Raw genomic sequence first — 23,719 nt, 5'->3', positions numbered from 1 at the left:
TTTAAGGGCTATGCTTAGGGCCGTAATTTCCGCCGTATCCAGTTAACATTTACAGCATAGTTCATAAAGAGGTGGCCTGCCCACAGTTAGTTTTGTACTGTTAAGGAAAATGCTACACAGCAGGGTTTTACTAGAGCGTATTCCTGAAGATAATTTTGCAAATATTCAGGTAACAAGCGAAGGGTAGTTATCTTATAACCGCTAGTCGTTAATTTTATTGTCAACAGTCCGACTACTGATTTGTTGAAGCTCTCGCTGCTAGTCTATACTGTGCAAGCACCTTCATCCCCGAATACTTACTGTAACCTACATTCCGGCCTGAGTGGCCGAGCGGTTCTAGGTGCTACAGTCTGGAACAGCGTGACCGCTACGATCGCAGGTTCGAATCTGCCTAGGACATGGATGTCTGTGATGTCCTTGGTTAGTTAGGTTTAGGTAGTTCTAAGTTCTAGGGGACTGATGACCTCAGAAGTTGAGTCCCATAGTGCTCAGAGCCATTTGAACCATATTTTTGTAACCTACATTCGTACGAACCTTCTTACTATATTCACACCCATTCTTCTATCTACTATTGGTACCTCCCTCACACTTCCCTCCATTACTAAATAGAAGATTACTTAATGTGCAGAATGGATCCTACAACTGATCCGTACTTCTAGTCACGATACGCCACAAATTTCTTTCCTTCTCAGTTTAATTAATAACCTAGTCATTACTTAAGCGATCTACTCATCAAATCTCCAACGTCTTTCTGTAGTACCATATTTCGAAAGTTCCTATATTCTTGGCTGAAACGCTAATCGTCCCCGATGCATTTCAGTAAAGGGACTCCAGATAAATACTTTCAGGAAAGACATCCTATTGCTTAAATTTATATTCGATGTTAACGAAGTCATCTTTTTCAGAAAAGCTTTCCTTGTTATAGCAAGTCTCCCTTTTTACCCCTCTCTGTTCCACCCATCTTTATTTATTTTGCTGGTCAAATAGCAGATCTCATCTACTACTTTTGTTGTCTCGTTTTCTAATGTGATTCCCTCAACATCACCTGAATTAATTCGACAACATTCCATTCTCCTTGCTTTGCTTTTCGCGGAGTCTGTGCAACTGGTCTTCTAAGTCTTTCCCTGTCTCTTACAGAACTACAATGTCATCGATATATCTCCCTGAATTTTAATGCCACCTCGTAAATTTCGATTGGTTTCGTTTACAGCTTGCTCAAAGTACAGATTGAATAACATCGGGAAAAAGATGCAATCTTTACTCACTACTCAACTAGTGATTTTTACAAATGTCGTCAACTAGCGGCTAGGTATTACCTGTGTTCTCTGGAGGAACACTTAAAGTTGTTCTCCGGTGTGGTCTGGGATACCTGGCTCTGCCTCAGAAGGCCCACGCTAGATTCCCGGCACCAGAAGTACGCAATTTTGTGTTTGCTCCTCTTACGTTACTTGTCTCGACTTTGTTCCTTTCAAGCCATACGGCTCGTATAACAGCTGCTTGGTTTCTGTAAAGTATTGAATGCCATTTCTTTCCCTTTATTCTACCCCTGCTACTTTGTTCAAATGGTTCAAATGGCTCTGAGCACTATGGGACTTAACTTCTGAGGTCATCAGTCCCCTAGAACTTAGAACTACTTAAATCTAACTAACCTAAGGACATCACACACATCCATGCCCGAGGCAGGATTCGAACCTACGACCGCAGCGGTCGCGTGATTCCAGACTGCAGCGCCTAGAACCGCTCGGCCACCCCCGCCGGCTTGCTACTTTGTGAATTTCAAAGAGTACATTCTAGTAAATACTGTAAAACATTTCAGAGTCTAATTTTGCAAATGCTATCAATGTAAGTTTGCCTTTTTTAAAATATATCTTCTGATATAAATCGTAGGATCAGTGTGTTCTCGAGTGTTCCTTCATTTCTCTGAAACCGAAACTGATTTACGAGGTCAGCTTGTAGAAATTATTCCATTCTGCCATAAATAAGTCGTCTTATTATTTAGCTACCATGACTAAATAGTTCGGTGATATTCACACATGTCAGACTGCTGAAATGTAAGGTTTCGCAGGGATCGAATGAAGGGTAGAGCCACGGGTCGTAACACATCTGAAATGTAACGTCCACTGTTCAAAGTGCCGTCAATGCGAACAAGAGGTGACCGAGACGTGTAACCAATGGCACCCCATACCATCACGCCGGGTGATACGCCAATATGGTGATGACGAATACAGGCTTCCAATGTGCGTTCACCGCGATGTCGCCAAACACGGATGCGACCATCATGATACTGTAAACAAAACCTGGATTCACGCGAAAAAAATGACGTTTTGCCACTCGTGCACCCAGGTTTGTCGTTGAGTACACCATCGCAGGCGCTCCTGTATGTGATTCAGCGTCAAGGGTAACCGCAGCCATGGTCTCCGAGCTGATAGTCCATGCTACTGCAAAAGTCGTTGAACTGTTCGTGCAGACGGTTGTTGTCTTGCAAACGTCCCCATCTGTTGACTCAGGGATCGAGACGTGGCTGCACGATCAGTTACAGCCATGCGGATAAGATGCCTGTCATCTCGACTGATAGTGATACGAGGCCGTTGGGATCCAGCACGGCGTTCCGTATTACCGTCCTGAACCCACCGATTCAATATTCTGCTAACAGACATTGGATCTCGAGCAACGCGAGCAGCCATGTCGCGATACGATAAACCGCAATCGCGATAGGCTACAATCCGACCTTTACGCAAGTCGGAAACGTGATGGTACGCATTTGAAATTTTCATCTGCTGTGATTCGATAAAGTTGTCTAATGATCGCATGTTTTCGGAGTTGTAGGTGGTATTAAAGTAAGTTACATTCTGTGTGGATAATACCCGAAGTGATCCTACTGGCCAATATATGTATTCTGCGTCAACGTCGTAACAGTGGTACCAATGACTAGGAAGAAGGCGGATATCCTTCCTGAATGTCTCACAAGCCTTACTGATCCAAAATACAGCCAACTGCTTCATTAGAACCCTCGTGCGAGAGGTCGTACTCCTTTTCAACCAATATCGGATCCGAAATCAGTGCCTCCAACAAATTCTCTAACGCTAGCTGATACTTATCTGTTCGCTGATACTTTACACCCTTTTCGAATTTTCTCTTCAAAGGTTCAGCTATTTTTGTGAAATCATTAAAGAATTAGCAGTAGCATTTTCACAAATCAACGAATGATGGTCTGTTTGGTTGGTCCTGGTGCTTGACAATTTTGAATTGCTTCCGTAAGACGAGGCTTCGTCTGCACACAAAGTCCACTAATAACGTACTATTTTCGGTATTTTCAATATAGGAAAAAGCCGTTCCTATATATGTAGAAGAGTGTGAGTACGTTATAGCTACTGGGTGTGTCTAAGGTGTATCTACTGTTATTGGAACTGTGCAGGTGCAGATCGGAACACAAAATATCAAAAGGACTGGCACTTGCAGCTAACCGCCATCGGTCGCAGCCTGACAAAGACTGAATCATTGACATTAGGGACAGGAAACATCTAACGGCAGACTGCACGGAAGTGGGCGTGGCAAGAAGAGGAAGCCCGTCCAGAAGGACTACACCTCCAGCAGGACGTCTGACTGTTAAACAGGGTCTGACGAATACAATGATAATAAAATCTGGAAACTGGGTCGAGGTTACAGACAGCGTCACCACAAATGGTTGGAAACGGATTACTGGAAAATGGACTGATGTCACAAGTTGTCATGCGTCCTTTACCACTTACTCTGTACCAAAGAGATTCAGTTGCGCAGACAACTGGGATATTATGTAGTGTTCATTGGTTTATGTATTTGCAGGAAACACAGTGTGTGTGTAGCATAAAAATGTCAGGAACGTTGTCGAGAAATGTAAATCAGTGAAGCTTCAGCAATATTCCGACGAGAATGAGACTATGAACCACTACAGGCTTTTAAGAATGCATGTGAAGAGAGTAAGAATAGTACTTCGATAAATCTCTCACTCTCTCTAGTCGTATACACGAAACGTTTTAGAAAATTAGTATATTGTTTTCTCACCAAGAAGCACAGGAACTCCTAACTTGACGGAGTTGACGTTATTTCAGCAAATGACTATCTGGAGATATAAGGAAACTGAAGTCTCGGCACGTGGGAAATACAATTCCGAAATAATTTATTTTGAAAAATAGGACCGTTATTCAGTAATTTCAGCTAGCATGGAAAACCGGCTGAGTATAAACATGATCGTCTCTTTGAGTTTCCATCACAGTACACCAAGATCTCGTACTATAGCTCGAAGTTTTCTCTGTTGAAGAAGGAGTGCATCAGAGAAAACTGTTTATAGTTGTATGAATTTTTATTCCTACTGTAACCTGAAATTAAGCTGTGGGAAGCTATTGCTGATTCACAGGACAACGGAAAAACTGAAACATCCCAGCAGATGTCTTTTTCGTAACAGTACCTTCATTCTAGTGAACAGAACTTCTACACCTTTTTGTAGCCTTTAATGTCAACAAAGATCAAAGACGTCAGTGACAGGCATAGAGTTTTGGTAGTTATAAATAGTCATTCTAAACAAATAATGAAATGTAATCAATAGGAATAGATTGTCACTGTTTAGATTTCCTTTTAGCCAGAGCGTCCTCAGTGGGACACCATGATTTATTAATAACAGATTTTTCCTTCTTGTATTTGTCTTTTTACTCATAATCCCACTGACATTCAAGATAAAATCTAAATTATTACAAATGTAGACCTTATCGTACATCAATTGTTTACTGAACGGAAAACCATTTTTAATTGAGTTATTCAACACCTCCTAACTATTCCATCGCCATTCTAAAAACCATGGCAGTGTACATGTTGTGTACTGTGTTGATTGCTATAGAATCGGAATTAGGATAAATTACTAAAATTTATGGAAAATGTTCGTTATTCGCTTTCCAGAGTACTACTTCGGAACGGGTAAACATAATATGAAATACAAACTACGCAACAACAGCATCACTGGTTTCTATTTATCCCACTGAGTAGTCTCTCAGTTTAAACACTGCAATCAATAGAATAACCACGATTTCCGCATTTATTTTACATATATTATTATCAATGAATGTTTTCATTTGGACTTTTATTGGTAATTCACTTTCCATTCAATGAAAATAAAAAACAATACTCCAGTATTCCCTGTGCTCCACTATTCAGTAGAGACCAAAGATGCTGTAACTAAACGCATATACTGGGAACATATCAGCTTGGTGGAAGTTTTCAAGAGTTGGTTCGACTGAAGGGCCTGGGGCGTAGGTTGATACGTGAGGCTTTGATTGCAAGCCACAAGATCGCCAACAAGTGGGCGCCCAGCAATAGCTAATTGGCGGGTTTCCCAGGAAGCAGGAGTTGGGGGAAGCGGCTTCTGCGGTGTGCGATTTAACTGTAAAATAGAGCCATTTGCAATATGTTGGAATATGGTTACGTTGATATACTTTATAATTCAGTAATAATCTAATTGCATCAACATACCCACACCACTGAACTGCACTTATTGAAACAGTATTACTACATCACAGAAACAGTATAAGTTAGGTGATAACATTAAATGAATGCTCTTACATAAATCATTGAAAATTATTAACTGTTCAATTGTTTATATGATCATGACAAATACGATGTTGGATGACAGCCTAGCACTGCAGCTATCATCAGTGAAAGTCTGACAGTTGAAATTATTTATTGCATTATTAAGTGTTTTAAATATTTTTAGATATGTAAATGTATCAGATCATCATATTCTCCAGTCATATAACTTATGGACGCAGTGTGCGTTTTTCATACCTCTCAACACATAAGCATATCACAATTGTACAAATTATTAACTGGTTTCTGATTTTTTAACTGAAAATTAATATAACGAGTATTAAAAGAAGCTGCAACTTAAAAATTGCAAATGATTTGTAAGATAAAACATGATCACTAGACTGAGCGTGAAAAGATTCATCAAACCAAACCAAATATATTATTTCATATGTTTTAACGTATATTTCTTTTTTATTTGTCATAAGCGCATATACTTACGACAAATATTTAGTTATTTATTCATTTATTTCTAAACATTTTATATACGGAATACTGTGGCCTTAATGGAAGCGGAAGAGAAATAATTTTTATATAAAGCAGACACCAAATTTGTTACATTATGGTTAATCAAACGGTGGCCCATATTCTGTATTTTTAAGTAAGTTGTGCATTTTTTGATAGGAGAACGTAAGATCTCATTTGGGGGAGCAGACAGTAGCTCAGATGGGTCAATCAAGGGAAGGGTATTCAGTAGTCAGCAGTGGTACAGAGTAATGATTGGGAGAGCTAATAATGCATTTTGAAACCGGTAAAGTACTGGTTTTCGGACTGGTACCATACGTGGGAATAGTTTAAAACTCGATCATACTGGGATCTTCTGAGGCAAGTCGACTTTAATTCTGGGTGTTGGTGGGAAATTTAACAATTCTCTAACATCATAGGATCTGCATTACAGAACTTCAAAGCTATTTACTTGCAGTTTTGGAGGTAATACCAAAGAGATAACTGAATCTGCTCATAATTTCTCAAATTTTCATACGCTGGTTGCTGTAGTGGGCTATATATGAGTTCATGATTATTTTGTGCATAGATCAAAAGTATGGGGCTCTGTTATTTTCGTGGACAAGTGATGATTCAGTGATATATGCAGAATCAGCTACCAAGTTACTCGTTCATGTTAGGTTTACTGCAGATGAATAATTTATTATTATATTCTTTTTACATAGAATTATTGTAGGACCACAATTTCTATATTTTTCTTTGAAATGAATAACGGAATAATTTATCAGTTTCTTCAGTACAGTACTTCTGTGTGTTATCTACATCAGTTTATAAGTAGATAATAACCCTTATAGCTATTTTATTATTATTATTATTATATTTCACTGAAAATTGTTATTATTTAAAATTCACGTGACTTCACATTGCATACAGTATTTGATTGTTCGATCACTGAATTTTACTAATTCTTCTACTGAATTACTTAACGGGCATGAAAGCAGATTATCGACTGTATCGAGTCACTTTTTCATGCAGAACCGTGCATCGTCCAACGCCACACGTTTGGGTACAGTTGCAATTGGCCGATCTCTTCTTAGATTAATCACAGAGAAGATCTGGTGAAGTCGCAGTCGGGATGAATTACTTATACCAGATTGGTAAAAGTCTGAGAGGTGTTCCTCTGTCGTCCAAAGCGTAAAATACCTCCCCATAACCTTGGACAGACGGAAGGCGATTTTACTAAAATTCTGAGATGATATGTCCCCGACAGAGATACGAATGATTCGTGGGCTCTCGCGTCTGTCTGCGCGCGCGAGCGTGTGTGTGTCTGTGTGTGTGTGTGTGTGTGTGTGTGTGTGTGTGTGTGTAGTTACTGTGAAGTAAACTGATCAGTCAGGACGTTATGACCACCGAGTTACTATCAATAGAAACTCGTAAAGGAGATAGCAGTATCACCTGGCGAGGAATAACTACTACTCAGAGACACGAACGGTGCATGTAATGTCAGTGAGCGTGCTGTCCGTATATACACTCCTGGAAATGGAAAAAAGAACACATTGACACCGGTGTGTCAGACCCACCATACTTGCTCCGGACACTGCGAGAGGGCTGTACAAGCAATGATCACACGCACGGCACAGCGGACACACCAGGAACCGCGGTGTTGGCCGTCGAATGGCGCTAGCTGCGCAGCATTTGTGCACCGCCGCCGTCAATGTCAGCCAGTTTGCCGTGGCATACGGAGCTCCATCGCAGTCTTTAACACTGGTAGCATGCCGCGACAGCGTGGACGTGAACCGTATGTGCAGTTGACGGACTTAGAGCGAGGGCATATAGTGGGCATGTGGGAGGCCGGGTGGACGTACCGCCGAATTGCTCAACACGTGGGGCGTGAGGTCTCCACAGTACATCGATGTTGTCGCCAGTGGTCGGCGGAAGGTGCACGTGCCCGTCGACCTGGGACCAGACCGCAGTGACGCACGGATGCACGCCAAGACCGTAGGATCCTACGCAGTGCCGTAGGGGACCGCACCGCCACTTCCCAGCAAATTAGGGACACTGTTGCTCCTGGGGTATCGGAGAGGACCATTCGCAACCGTCTCCATGAAGCTGGGCTACGGTCCCGCACACCGTTAGGCCGTCTTCCGCTCACGCCCCTAACATCGTGCAGCCCGCCTCCAGTGGTGTCGCGACAGGCGTGAATGGAGGGACGAATGGAGACGTGTCGTCTTCAGCGATGAGAGTCGCTTCTGCCTTGGTGCCAATGATGGTCGTATGCGTGTTTGGCGCCGTGCAGGTGAGCGCCACAATCAGGACTGCATACGACAGAGGCACACAGGGCCAACACCCGGCATCATGGTGTGGGGAGCGATCTCCTACACTGGCCGTACACCACTGGTGATCGTCGAGGGGACACTGAATAGTGCACGGTACATCCAAACCGTCATCGAACCCATCGTTCTACCATTCCTAGACCGCCAAGGGAACTTGCTGTTCCAACAGGACAATGCACGTCCGCATGTATCCCGTGCCACCCAACGTGCTCTAGAAGATGTAAGTCAACTACCCCGGCCAGCAAGATCTCCGGATCTGTCCCCCATTGAGCATGTTTGGGACTGGATGAAGCGTCGTCTCACGCGGTCTGCACGTCCAGCACGAACGCTGGTCCAACTGAGGCGCCAGGTGGAAATGGCATGGCAAGCCATTCCACAGGACTACATCCAGCATCTCTACGATCGTCTCCATGGGAGAATAGCAGCCTGCATTGCTGCGAAAGGTGGATATACACTGTACTAGTGCCGACATTGTGCATGCTCTGTTGCCTGTGTCTATGTGCCTGTGGTTCTGTCAGTGTGATCATGTGATGTATCTGACCCCAGGAATGTGTCAATAAAGTTTCCCCTTCCTGGGACAATGAATTCACGGTGTTCTTATTTCAATTTCCAGGTGTGTAGAATGGGGAAGGTGCGAGATCTATCTGGATATGATCGAAGGCAGATTGTGAAGGTTCTGTACGAGCGTTTCGGAAACTGCACGACCTGTCGGGCGTTCAAGGAGTGCTGTGGTGAATCTCTTAAACACGTGGCGAAAGCAAAGTGAAATCACATCCAGACGTCGTGTAGTTTGCCGCCACCCCCCCCCCCCCCCCCCCCCCCATTACAGGGACTTCTTAGGCTGGGCAGACTGATAAAACTGGACAGGCAACGAATTGTTGCGGAACTAACATCACACCTTAATGCTGGGCTCAGTGCAATTGTGTCTGAACAAACAATGCTCCGAACACAAATGAGCCTCCGCAGCCGACGACACGCGCATGTGCCAATGTTAAAACCGTGGCACAGGCAACTACGACAGAAACGGACACACTATCATCGGCACTGAACGTTGCCGCAGTGGCAGAGCGTTGCATGGTCTTATGAACTCCGATACCTTCTTGTGGATGGCAGAGCGCTAATCCGTCGTCTTCCACGGGGACAGCTCCTTGACACCTGTATTGAAGGAACAGACAAAGTGGCGGAGGCTCCACTATTCTCTGGGGAACATTCACATTGGCATCCATGGATTCAGTGGAGCTCGTGCGAGGCACCATGACGGCCAAGGAGTGTCGTACATGGGTTGCAGAAGACGTACACCTGTATGATCACGTTTCCCGATGGCAGTGACATTATTCAACAAGATAACGCACTTTGTCACAAAGCCAGGAGTGTGATGGAATGGTTCGAAGAACAGAGTGGCGATTTCTAATTGATGTGCTGGCCCTCAAACTCGACAGATCTGAACCCGATCGAACACACCTGGGATGAAATTGAACGGGGCGTCAGTGTTCATCGCTCCCCTTCCCGGAATTTGCGGGGATTATGTGACTTGTGCGTGCCGTTGTGGTGCCAGCTGCCTCCAGCGACCTACGCAGGCTTAATTGTTTTAATGCCACGACGCGTCGCCGTTGTTATCCGTGTCAGAGGTAATACCGGTTCTGTTCTAGCTGCTCAGAGTATATGTACTGGTCGCAAGTAATGAAATTAACGGGGCGAGACACGGAGGGGCCACATGAAAACGGTGAGTACTCGCCTACTATAACACAACATTAGGGCAAAAATTATCCAAGGGCTACTGTAACTGGAACGTCTGACATACGTAGTTCACGTGCATATAACAGTGTTTTACGTTTTCAACTTACATTCAGTGCTCATTGTCCGAAATCTATACATGCAACAAACTTCGTTTACGACTGATTGCTGTACCCTTCCCATTTGTACTGAAAGATACTTACAAGTCGTAACTGCTTGACCAATTGAACATACGAGTACTTGGCTGCGATAAATCATATCATCATCAATCATGTGCTCGCTGTTGCTCCCTTCCTGTAACATTCCAAAAGGCTGCAGTTATTAATATCAAACGATTCACTCGGGAAGTTGGCAGTAATCTGGAAAGGGTCGCAACATTGCCGGTCTGCAATTTTACATTTAGTTCACAAGCACTGCCATACCAAGCTGATATCTTGGAGACCATATATTACCCCTGTCAAACTACACAGGGACTGTTTACGATAGTACCCTGGCGGCAGCAGTGCAGACGCCAGATATATGGAGTGTATGCGGCGGACCTAACTCTCCAAACTTATGCTAGGAAACACAGGTGTAGTTTGCACTGCAGCAGTTCGCTTCTCGATACTTCAAGACTGCAAACACCAACAAAAATTAAATCACGGCCAAGTAACTACTAACACATTTGTGGAGCTATTTCACTCGAAATTATACATGATTTTGGTTTATGTTTCGAGCTGTGTACCACCCACTATGATTCCGTAACCGGAAAGACACCTTTGAACTATATACGTAATTCTGTGTGCTCCAGGCATTGGTACTGGTCTCCAGGAGAACACTTTCGGCTATTCAAATGGTTCAAATGGCTCTGAGCACTATGGGACTCAACTGCTGTGGTCATAAGTCCCCTAGAACTTAGAACTACTTAAACCTAACTAACCTAAGGACATCACACACATCCATGCCCGAGGCGGGATTAGAACCTGCGACCGTAGCGGTCGTGCGGTTTCAGACTGTAGCGCCTTTAACCGCTCGGCCACTGCGGCCGGCCTTTCAGCTGTGTCATGGGCTCTTATCCCTTTGCTATAGAGGTACAACCAGTCAGAGATTACGCTCCTGCACCCACAAGTGCAACAAGGAATGGAACATTTAAAAAACATGCCTGCATGATATTTCGTAGAATAGTATAGGAACTCATGCAAAAGCTGAAGGCATCATCGTTTAACTGTGAATAAATATCAGTTTTGAAGCCGCCACAATACCCGTATCTACAACAAATAGAGTCTCTACGTCAACTCAGCAACACCTTTTAGGAGTGAGGAATGCGACTACTTTATCAAGATTCTTTTTTTTATCGTCTGACTTCTGAATGGTTTCACGCTGCTCGCCATCACATCTTCTCCTGCGTCAAGATATTCATCTCATCGTACCAATTACTGATGATGACTTTCTCAAATAAAAGCAGACAGACACCTAAACGAAACGTACTTTTTAAAGTACTTAAGTGGAATAGTTGCCGCAGCTACTGCTAGAACATTAATAAAGATGGCTCAAATGGTTCAAATGGGTCTGAGCACTATGGGACTCAACTGCCGTGGTCATTAGTCCCCTAGAACTTAGAACTAGTTAAACCTAACTAACCTAAGGACATCACAAACATCCATGCCCGAGGCAGGATTCGAACCTGCGACCGTAGCGGTCTTGCGGTTCCAGACTGCAGCGCCTTTAACCGCACGGCCACTTCGGCCGGCAATAAAGATGGCCATTTGTCTGTTGTTTGATATTTGATCAAGCTCATGCAGAAGAAACCAAATAATCTGATCTAATCTAATCGGTTTTCTGGCCAAATGCCCAACGAAGATCAGTGGAAAAGCTAGCAGATCCGGAACAGTTACTGACAGTCTGCAACAGCTCCAGAGACTAATCACTTTAGTTCATAAATGACCTTCGACTTCCTAGCACCGCCAAGAATACCCTCATCTAAATTTGAGGTATTCTGTGGTATAAGAATATTTACGATGTGAATCAGCATACATGATTTCGAAACCGGGGATGGATACATCTAAATCCACGTCTTATAGGACGATTTACTTGTCTTGAGTCTATAAAACACTTTATTACCACAGAAACAACATGGTTTCGGAAAATGACGTATCGTGAATAATCTTAGACTTCTAATACCGGTTATCTATCGTCGTTTTCGGTGTAAGGAATACTAACAGCGAAATTTCTCGATGTACTTGCATCGTAAGAGAATGTGACAAAATTTCTCATATGACATCGATTTGTAGATCTATCTGAAATATACATCTCCATATGTGAATTTCAGCCCACACGAATAGCTTATGTACGATACTAGGAAATCACACATAGATTACCTCTAGGGACCGTTCTGACTCCCAACACCTGTACGCTGCATTTAGTACTAAACAAAACAAGTATTTGTCCTGTTAAAGAAGTCCTCCGGTGTATTAACGATATATGTATTTTAGTCATTTATTTTTATTTTTATGGGTTAATTATATGTTGCTGAAAGACGTAATAAGAGCAGTCACGAGCAAATAAATCACAGTTACATAGAAAATGTCAAACAATAGAGAGACCCATGGGACAGAGTAGCTTTCCTTATAACCCATCAGACGATTTTCTAGGATGTATGTAAATAGCAAACGATCACGGTACACATCTATAGAATATATCACATAAAAATGATCCTGCAATAAAGATTCTTCGAGCCATCTAATAAATGTTGTGGACACGAAAAAGAAATTTTCTGATGCTGCACATATTACTCTTCCCTGTAATACCTGTTGGATCATATCCTTCTGGAATGGTGAAAAACTTGCATTAGAGAAATTATTACCATTGTTTGCATTCTGCAACAATTACCAGTAAAGAAATTCAATTAGATACACACACAATAAAGAGACTCAAATGATGGCCCAGGAAATCCATCTGCTATAACTGTATAAAAATACTGAACACATTCAGATAATCCCTGTTTGGAAACAACCATCTTCGAAAGTTACTGCTTTTAGTTCTTTAAGAGAACGGAATGGTGTCTATTATAATACATAATTAGTAAGAACTTTGGGAACGACTTATTTTACATATTCTAACAACAGTGTGGAGAACACCTAAGAAGTTATAATCATTACCAAACGTGGTTGGCCAAATTATGTCCAAATCGACGCTAACAGTTCTAAGACTCCTGAAAGAATGGGACATGTTTTACTGCCCACTCGCAACGTTACAGAAGTATACACTTTACCCAAAGAAGACTTGAAGTTTATAGTAGCACTATTGGCAGTTCGATAAGTTGTTAATGTTTGCTCAATGAGTGGTTAATGAAAGAGCCATTATACTCCGAAGTAGCTGTTCCCGGCATCATATCATAAGAGATTTCTGTCTTGATAGCTGAGTGGTTAGTCGGCCTTTGACTGTGGAGTACGTTCCGGCCGCTGCGTGTCGCGTTTCCGGGTATTTGGTCATTTACCGCGCCACCGCGTCTGTGTTGAGTGTCATAGTTACGTTCCTGACATCCGATGGCTCTTTCGTATCGGAAAGCCACGATCAAGGTGCAGCTTGACACTACGTACTCTCGACCCAAGGCCCACGAAGTAGAGAGATTTTTACGCGACGTGATAAATGTTGATCCGAAAGAGCTGCTGGGTATCCGCTTATCTATCGTCTCCAGTGTTGTCTACCTTAAGTTCACCGGCGATGAGTCCTGTGACAACCTTCTCAGACGATCAGTGAAAGGTTATAGGTTTTCCCACTCTGACAGAAACGTGGGTGTGGTAACGCTCGAACGTGCTGGACTGGGAAAACAAAATGTGCACGTGTTTGAAGTTCCAGAGGATTTGCCCATCCCTGCTCTACATTATGCAACTGGCAAGAAGGGACCCACGACAACAACAGGTGTAGCTGCAAACACATTTAACAGGACTGTAAGCCTCATAATTTCACCCTCCACAGGGAACGGTGACTGCATCGGGTTGGTTTTGGTTGGCTGGCGAGCAGTACGGAGTGTTCTGTTGATGCCCACGTATCGCCGATATTGTTTACGACGCTGCTAAGAGCATGGGACGGCACCATCTGGAACTGGTATCGTGTGCTCTTCGTGGAAGAAAGAAACTTCACTCTGAATGTTGATTCTAGACGTATGGCGAGATTTAGAAACACGTAACGCACCTGGAATATTGTCGAACATTATCGTTAGGTGGTCGACGTTATTGTATGTGTACGCATAATGTTCAACAGACATACTGACCGAATATTTGAACACGACTCATTCGCTAGTCAACGTTACTGTTCTCCTTCAGTATGTGCGTGTATTTGGGGATACACTCACCCCTACTTCAGTTTCGTGGATGACTAGGCACGACCGCATCGAACAGCCCTGGTGTAGGAGCTCTTGGAACTGGAGAATACTCGGAGAATGCACTGGCCTGCTCGCTCCTCCGACTTAAACCCCACCGAGCACGTGTACGATTAATTGGGGAAGTGCATTGCAGAATTTTTACGTTTTCACGTTTTTGCAGACGACCATCCAGCAGTTGTCAATCGCACTATCACAAAGGACTCCTTGTGTACCTTCTGGGCAGCATGGGAAACATTGCACAGCATGCATTTCCGTCTATTGCGAACATATACCCAATTAAGAAATATGCCCCTCCTTTCGTAATATCCAGGGGACAGTCATACATCACACGGTGACTTCACTGTATTTATGGCCTTTGAATAGAAGTGTAAGTTCTGATCATCTTATTGCTTGTCTCTTTCAGCTACCTTCTGCATTATAGTATAACAGTTCTTCTTATGTATGGCCAAAGTTCCATCGAGTTTTTTTTTTGTTAGCAGTGACACAACATGGGAATGTTTTGTATACCTCTTTAGTTTTCAGGGGTCATCTTTTGAAGCCGTGGTGGTACTTACGAATAACCCTGTACTCCTGTAGAGTTGTAAAACTACCGTACACTATCGTAGACTATAATAAGATAGCGTAGACTACTGGTAATTTTCTCAGAAGGTTTGGTTAGTTAGGATCCAAACCGTGTTACCTGTACAATAGGTGTGTTGTATACCTATTGGGTGTTACCTCATAACGGCCAGTTTCTTTGTGTATACGATCAGATTCTTATTAGATTCCCCTAAAAAACGGAAGCTGTGAACCGTTTACAAAATGAGTGAGGATATACCCTGAAGCGCCAAAGAAAGAGATGTAGGCACGCGTATTACATAAAAGGTATGTAAACAGGAAGATTAAGGCGGTGCTGTCGGCAACGCCTATATAAGACAACAAGTGTCTGGCGCAGTTATTATATTGGTCATTGCTGCTACAGTGGTGGGTCATTTAGATTTAATTTTTTGAAAGTGGTGTTATAGTCGGCGCACGACCGATGGGGTACAGCATCTCCGAGGTAGTGACGAAATGGGAATTTTCCCATACCACCTTTTCACGGGTCTACCGTGAATATCAAATCTCCGACATAGCTGCGACCAGAAAAAAAACTGCAGGAACGGGACCACTGCCAACTGAAGAGAATCGCTCAGCGTGACAGAAGTGCAACCCTTCCGCATATTGTTAATTTCAATGCTGGGCCAACCACAAGTGTAGCTCTCCAACCATTTAACGAAACATGATCGACATGGGCTTTCGGAGCCGAATGCCCACTCGTGTACCCTTGATGACTGCACGGTACAAAGATTTACGCCTTGCCTATGCCTCTCAACACCGACATTGGACTCTTGAAGACTGTAAACATGTTCCTTGTTCGACGAGTCTCGTTTCAAATTGTATCGAGTGGATGGACGTGGACTGTTCAAGCTGGTGAAGGCTCTGCAATGTTGTGGGGCGTGTGGAGTTGGAGTGATATGGGACCCCTGATACTTCTGGATACGACTCTGACATGTGACACGAACTTAAGCATCCTGTCTGATCACCTGCATCCATTCATATCCATCGTGCATTCCGACGACTTGCGCAATTCCAACAGGGCAATGTGACGCCCTACACGTCCCGAATAGCAATAGAGAGCCTCCAGGAACACTCTTCTTAGCTGAAACACTCCCGATGGCCACCAGACTCCCCAGTCATTAACATTATTGAGCATATCTGGGATGCCTTGCTACGTCCTTTAAATAACAGATCTCCATCCCGTCGTACTGTTAGGGATTTATGGATGCCCTGCAGAATTCATGGTGTCAGTTCCCAGGAGCACTACTTCAGACTCAGGATAGTCCATGCTCGCGGGGGCTCTATACGAAATTAGGCAGGTGTACCAGTTTCTTTGGCTCTTCAGTGTATAAAGGAATGGCTAATTTACGGAACTTTTATGTTCTGCATAGTAATCATCCTGTATCTTACTTAAGAGTACAGTAGTTACAGCCAAATTGAAGATTTCAATGTTTGATTCAAGCATTAATCGAAAATTGTTGATATCTAGCGTGGGACAGAAAAAATAAAAACACCGCTAAACGGAAGTATATCAGACATGGCATTGGTACTTCGACAAATTTTATATAAACTGTGCCTGTTTTTTTTTTTTTTTTTTTTTTTTTTTTTTGGTCATCAGTCTACTGACTGGTTTGATGCGGCCCGCCACGAATTCCTCTCCTGTGCTAACCTCTTAATCTCAGAGTAGCACTTGCAACCTACGTCCTCAATTATTTGCTTGACGTATTCCAATCTCTGTCTTCCTCTACAGTTTTTGCCCTCTACAGCTCCCTCTAGTACCATGGAAGTCATTCCCTCATGTCTTAGCAGATATCCTATCATCCTGTCCCTTCTCATTATCAGTGTTTTCCACACATTCATTTGCTCTCCGACTCTGCGTAGAACCTCCTCATTCCTTACCTTATCAGTCCACCTAATTTTCAACATTCGTCTGTAGCACCACATATTAAATGCTTCGATTCTCTTCTGTTCCGGTTTTCCCACAGTCCATGTTTCACTACCATACAATGCTGTACTCCAGACGTACATCCTCAGAAATTTCTTCCTCAAATTAAGGCCGGTATTTGATATTGGTAGACTTCTCTTGGCCAGAAATGCCTTTTTTGCCATAGCGAGTCTGCTTTTGATGTCCTCCTTGCTCCGTCCGTCATTGGTTATTTTACTGCCTAGGTAGCAGAATTCCTTAACTTCATTGACTTCGTGACCATCAATCCTGATGTTAAGTTTCTCGCTGTTATCATTTCTACTACTTCTCATTACCTTCGTCTTTCTCCGATTTACTCTCAAACCATACTGTGTACTCATTAGACCATTCCGTTCAGCAGATCATTTAATTCTTCTTCACTTTCACTCAGGATAGCAATGTCATCAGCGAATCGTATCATTGATATCCTTTCACCTTGTACTTTAATTCCACTCCTGAACCTTTCTTTTATTTCCATCATTGCTTCCTCGATGTACAGATTGAAGAGTAGGGGCGAAAGGCTACAGCCTTGTCTTACACCCTTCTTAATACGAGCACTTCGTTCTTGATCGTCCACTCTTATTATTCCCTCTTGGTTGTTTTACATATTATATATGACCCGTCTCTCCCTATAGCTTACCCCTACTTTTTTCAGAATCTCGAACAGCTTGCAGCATTTTATATTGTCGAACGCTTTTTCCAGGTCGACAAATCCTATGAAAGTGTCCTAATTTTTCTTTAGCCTTGCTTCCATTATTAGCCGTAACGTCAGAATTGCCTCTCTCGTCCCTTTACTTTTCCTAAAGCCAAACTGATCGTCACTTAGCGCATTCTCAATTTTCTTTTCCATTCTTCTGTATATTATTCTTGTAAGCAGCTTCGATACATGAGCTGTTAAGCTGATTGTGCGATAATTCTCACACTTGTCAGCTCTTACCGTCTTCGGAATTGTGTGGATGATGCTTTTCCGAAAGTCAGATGGTATGTCGCCAGACTCATATATTCTACACACCAACGTGAATAGTCGTTTTGTTGCCACTTCCCCCAATGTTTTTAGAAATTCTGATGGAATGTTATCTATCCCTTCTGCCTTATGTGACCGTAAGTCCTCCAAAGCTCTTTTAAATTGCGATTCTAATACTGGATCCCCTATCTCTTCTAAATCGCCTCATGTTTCTTCTTCTATCACATCAGACAAATCTTCACCCTCATAGAGGCTTTCAATGTATTCTTTCCACCTATCTGCTCTCTCCTCTGCATTTAACAGTGGAATTCCCGTTGCACTCTTAATGTTACCACCGTTGCTTTTAATGTCACCAAAGGTTGTTTTGACTTTCCTGTATGCTGAGTCTGTCCTTCCGACAATCATATCTTTTTCGATGTCTTCACATTTTTCCTGCAGCCATTTCGTCTTAGCTTCCCTGCACTTCCTATTTATTTCATTCCTCAGCGACTTGTATTTCGGTATTCCTGATTTTCCCGGAACATGTTTGTACCTCCTCCTTTCATCAATCAGCTGGAGTATTTCTTCTGTTACCCATGGTTTCTTCGCAGCTACCTTCTCTGTACCTATGTTTTCCTTCCCAACTTCTGTGATGTCCCTTTTTAGAGATGCCCATTCCTCTTCAACTGTACTGCCTACTGCGCTATTCCTTATTGCTGTATCTATAGCGTTAGAGAACTCCAAACGTATCTCGTCATTCCTTAGTACTTTCGTATCCCACTTCTTTGCGTATTGATTCTTCCTGACTAATGTCTTGAACTTCAGCCTACTCTTCATCACTACTATATTGTGATCTGAGTCTATATCTGCTCCTGGGTACGCCTTACAATCCAGTATCTGATTTCGGAATCTCTGTCTGACCATGACGTAATCTAATTGAAATCTTCCCGTATCTCCCGGCCTTTTCGAAGTATACCTCCTCTTGTGATTCTTGAACAGAATATTCGCTATTACTAGCTGAACCTTGTTACAGAACTCAATTAGTCTTTCTCCTCTTTCATTCCTTGTCCCAAGCCCATATTCTCCTGTCACCTTTTCTTCTATTCCTTCCCCTACAACTGCATTCCAGTCGCCTATGACTATTAGATTTTCGTCCCCCTTTACAATACTGCATTACCCTTTCAGTATCCTCATACACTTTCTCTATCTGTTCATCTTCAGCTTGCGACGTCGGCATGTATACCTGAACTATCGTTGTCGGTGTTGGTCTGCTGTCGATTCTAATTAGAACAACCCGGTCACTGAGCTGTTCACACTAACACACCCTCTGCCCTACCTTCCTATTCATAATGAATCCTACACCTGTTATACCATTTTCTGCTGCTGTTGATATTACCCGATACTCATCTGACCAGAAATCCTTGTCTTCCTTCCACTTCACTTCACTTCACTGACCCCTACTATATCTAGGTTGAGCCTCTGCATTTCCCTTTTCAGATTTTCTTGTTTCCCTACCACGTTCAAGCTTCTGACATTCCACGCCCCGACTTGTAGAACGTTATCCTTTCGTTGATTATTCAATCTTTTTCTCATGGTAACCTCCCCATTGGCAGTCCCCTCCCGGAGATCCGAATGGGGGACTATTCCGGAATCTTGTGCCAATGGAGATATCATCATGACACTTCTTCAATAACAGGCTACATGTCCTGTGGATACACGTTACGTGTCTTTAATGCAGTGGTTTCCATGCCTTCTGCATCCTCATGTCGTTGATCATTGCTGATTCTTCCGCCTTTAGGGGCAATTTCCCACCCCTAGGACAAGAGAGTGCCCTGAACCTCTATCCGCTCCTCCGCCCTCTTTGACAAGACCGTTGGCAGAATGAGGCTGGCTTCTTATGCCGGAAGTCTTCGGCCGCCAATGCTGATTATTTATCAAAATTTAGGCAGTGGCGGAAATCGAACCCCATATTCGAAGACGTTTTGATTATTAATCAAAGACGCTACCCCTAGACCGCGGGTAAGTTATTCATATGTGATTGTCGTATTTATGGGTAATATTACGATACTCATGTCTTTTATCATGATGACGAACATTCTATGGTACAAAATCGAATAATAACTCTATTCCTTTTATTATGTTTTTACATGTAGGCTGCACTTGAATAAAATGTAATTACTTTGGTTGCATAGAAATGCGTAAGTGACGTGGTCCACTACTTTTTTATTTCCTATAAATGCAATTTCTATTTTTAATTATATAAACTACTCAGCTGAACTAACACTGAAAGATGTACGGTTCTAATTATGTGGAAAACAAACAAAACTAAGATGAGTTGTCGGATCCTAGATTCTCTCTCATACATTTTTTTTAACGTTTCTCTACCAATACTAACAATACTAGGTGTAATCCTATCATTTACTAGGTAATTTATGTACTGTACCAAACCTCTATTTTAGTAGAGCACAACTCTACCCTATTACAAATGATGCAGTGATTTTCCGGTGTGAGACACCTTGAAGGGGATGACCAAAAAATTATTAGGTCACTATTAAGCGTGGAGCAGTCGGATGGAAAGCTGTCAGTAAATTGCGAAGGGCCGCCCGCGCCTGCGAGTGGTTTGCTCCTGCGCGGTGGGAAGCGAGCGAGTGCTGAGGGGCGCGGATGGGGGAAAGCGCCGGTTGTCACACAAGCTGTGCCCGTCTCCTGGGCGGGCGGTCGGGCTGTAAATTACAAAGTTGCCTGCCTGCCTGCCTGCCTGCGGGTCTGGCCGAGCCGAGTGCCGCGGCGTTAGTGGAGCGGCGCGGCACGGCGGGCAGAGGAGGCCGCCGTATCGATCGCCGGGGCGGGCCAAGACCGCCGCCCTCCTCATAAACATCCGCCCCGGCTGGACCGACGCCACCGGCGCGGCGCGGCGCTCACCCCGCCTCTACCCTCTGTCTTCATATCTCTGACGTCACGGCCCACATCTGTCTCGTCTCGAGACACGTATCGCCACCACACTGGCCTGCCCTCAGCTTCTGGCTTGATTTCCATGAGTTGTGCCCTCTCCGCTACTTTCCATTGCCAACGGACAAAGTGACCATAAGTTCTGTACATGGAACAGTTTTGTACAGTGTTTCGCACCTAACGCTTACAGTCGATTACAACGGCACTGATGGAAAAACTTTTGAAGTCAAGATGATTTATTATAATAATTTGTACTTTTCTCAACCCTAGAATGCTAGCTAAGACACTGAATCACCCAATCCAATCAACATGCAATATGCTTTAGCGATTTAATGCTACAATGAACTGCCAAAGAAAGTGCTATGGGCATGCGTATTCAGAAACAGAGATATGTAAACAGGTAGGATATGGCACTTTGGTCGCAACGTCTGTATAAGGTAACAAGTGTCTGGCGCAGTTGTTAGATCGGTTACTACTGCTACAATGGCAGGTTATCAAGGTTTGAGTTGGACGTGGTGTTATAGTCAGCGCACGAGGGGTGGGACACAGTATCTCCGAGGCACCAATGAAGTGGGGATTTTACAGTAAGAGCAGTTCACGAGTGTGCGGTGCATATCTGGAACCCGGTAAAATATCAAATCTGCGACATCGCAGATCCTGCAAGATCGGCACCAATTACGACTGAAGGGAATCGTTCAACTTAGCAGAAGTGCAATCCTTCTGCAAATTGCTGCAGATTTTAATGCTGGGTCATCAACAAGTGTCTGCGTCCGAACCATTCAACAAAACATCACCGATATGGGCTTTCGGAAACGAAGACCCACTCGTGTAGCCTTAATGACAGCACGACACAAAGCTTTACGCCTCGCCTGGGCCAGTCAACACCGTAAAATGTTGCGTTTTCGGACGAGTCTCGTTTCAAATTGTATCGAGCGGATGGACGTGTACGGGTATGGATCCTGCATGTCAGTATGGGACAGTTCAAGCTGGTGGAGCCTCTGTAACGGTGTGGGGCGCGTGGAGTTGGAGTGATGTAGGACCCCTAATACGTCTAGATACGACTCTGATAGGCGCACGTACGTAAGCACCCTGTCTGATCACCTGCGTTCATTTACGTCCACTGTGCATTTCGGCGGACTTGGGCAATTCAAGCAGGACAATGCGACATCCCACACGTACAGAATTGCCACAGAATTGCGTGAGGAACATTATTCTGAGTTTAAACACTTCCACTGGCCACCGAACTCCCCAGACATGAACATAATTCTGCATATCTGGGATATCATGCAACGTGCTGTTCAGAAGAGATCCCCATCCCTTCGTACTTATGGACAGCCCTGCAGGATTCGTGGTTTTCGGTTCCCTCCAGCGCTACTTCAGACATTAGTCGAGTCCATGTCACGTCGTGCTGCGGCACTTCTGCGTGCCCGCGTGGGCCCTACACGACTTTAAGCCGATGAAAAGTTTCTTTGGCTCTTCATCGTATAAAAACGAGGTAAGGAAACGATGAACCACGAAGGAATTATTCGAATTGGTAGGTGCAGCGTACAAGTACTGTCAAACAAATGATTACAATTTCAGAAAAACTGGATGATTTATTCAAGAGAAAGAGTTTTATAAATTGAGCAAGTCAATAACGCGTTGGTCCACCTCTGACCTTTATACAAGCAGTTATTCGGCTTGCCACTGATTGATGGAGTTGCTGGGTGTTCTGCTGAGAGATATCATGCCAAATTATTTCCAATTGGCGAATTGGATCTCAAATCTCGATCTGGTAGTAGGGCCCTGTATACAGGGTGATTCAAAAAGAATACCACAACTTCAGGAATTTAAAACTATGCAACGACAAAAGGCAGAGCTAAGCACTATCTGGCGGCGAATTAAGGGAGCTATAAAGTTTCATTTAGTCGTACATTTGTTCGCTTGAGGCGCTGTTGACTAGGCGTCAACGTCAGTTGATGCTAAGATGGCGACCGCTCAACAGAAAGCTTTTTGTGTTATTGAGTACGGCAGAAGTGAATCGACGACAGTTGTTCAGCGTGCATTTCGAACGAAGTATGGTGTTAAACCTCCTGACAGGTGGTGTATTAAACGTTGATATAAACAGTTTACAGAGAATGGGTGTTTGTGCAAAGGGAAAAGTTCTGGACGGCCGAGAACGAGTGATGAAAATGTAGCACGCATCCAGCAAGCATTTGTTCGCAGCCCAGGAAAATCGACTCGCAGAGCTAGGAGAGAGCTGCAAATTCCACAATCAACTGTATGGAGAGTCCTACAAAATGCCACAATCAACTGTATGGAGAGTCCTACGAAAAAGGTTAGTTACGAAACCTGAACGTCAACTACCCGAGGCGATGGATCGGCTGCCAGGCAGCCCGTGACAGAGCACTTCATCACTGGCCTCCAAGAAGCCCTGATCTTACCCCCTGCGATTTTTTCTTATGGGGGTATGTTAAGGATATGGTGTTTCGGCCACCTCTCCCAGCCACCATTGATGATTTGAAACGAGAAATAACAGCAGCTATCCAAACTGTTACGCCTGATATGCTACAGAGAGTGTGGAACGAGTTGGAGTATCGGGTTGATATTGCTCGAGTGTCTGGAGGGGGCCATATTGAACATCTCTGAACTTGTTTTTGAGTGAAAAAAAACATTTTTAAATACTCTTTGTAATGATGTATAACATGTTATATTATGTTTCTTTCATTAAATACACATTTTTAAATTTGTGGTATTCTTTTTGAATCACCCTGTATAATGCTCCAAACGTTCTCAACTGCGGACAAATCCGGCGACCTTGTGTA

The sequence above is a fragment of the Schistocerca piceifrons genome, chromosome 4, assembly GCF_021461385.2.
Source record: "Schistocerca piceifrons isolate TAMUIC-IGC-003096 chromosome 4, iqSchPice1.1, whole genome shotgun sequence".
In the NCBI taxonomy this organism is placed as follows: Eukaryota; Metazoa; Arthropoda; class Insecta; order Orthoptera; family Acrididae; genus Schistocerca; species Schistocerca piceifrons.
Note: the sequence above shows the minus strand (reverse complement) of the source record.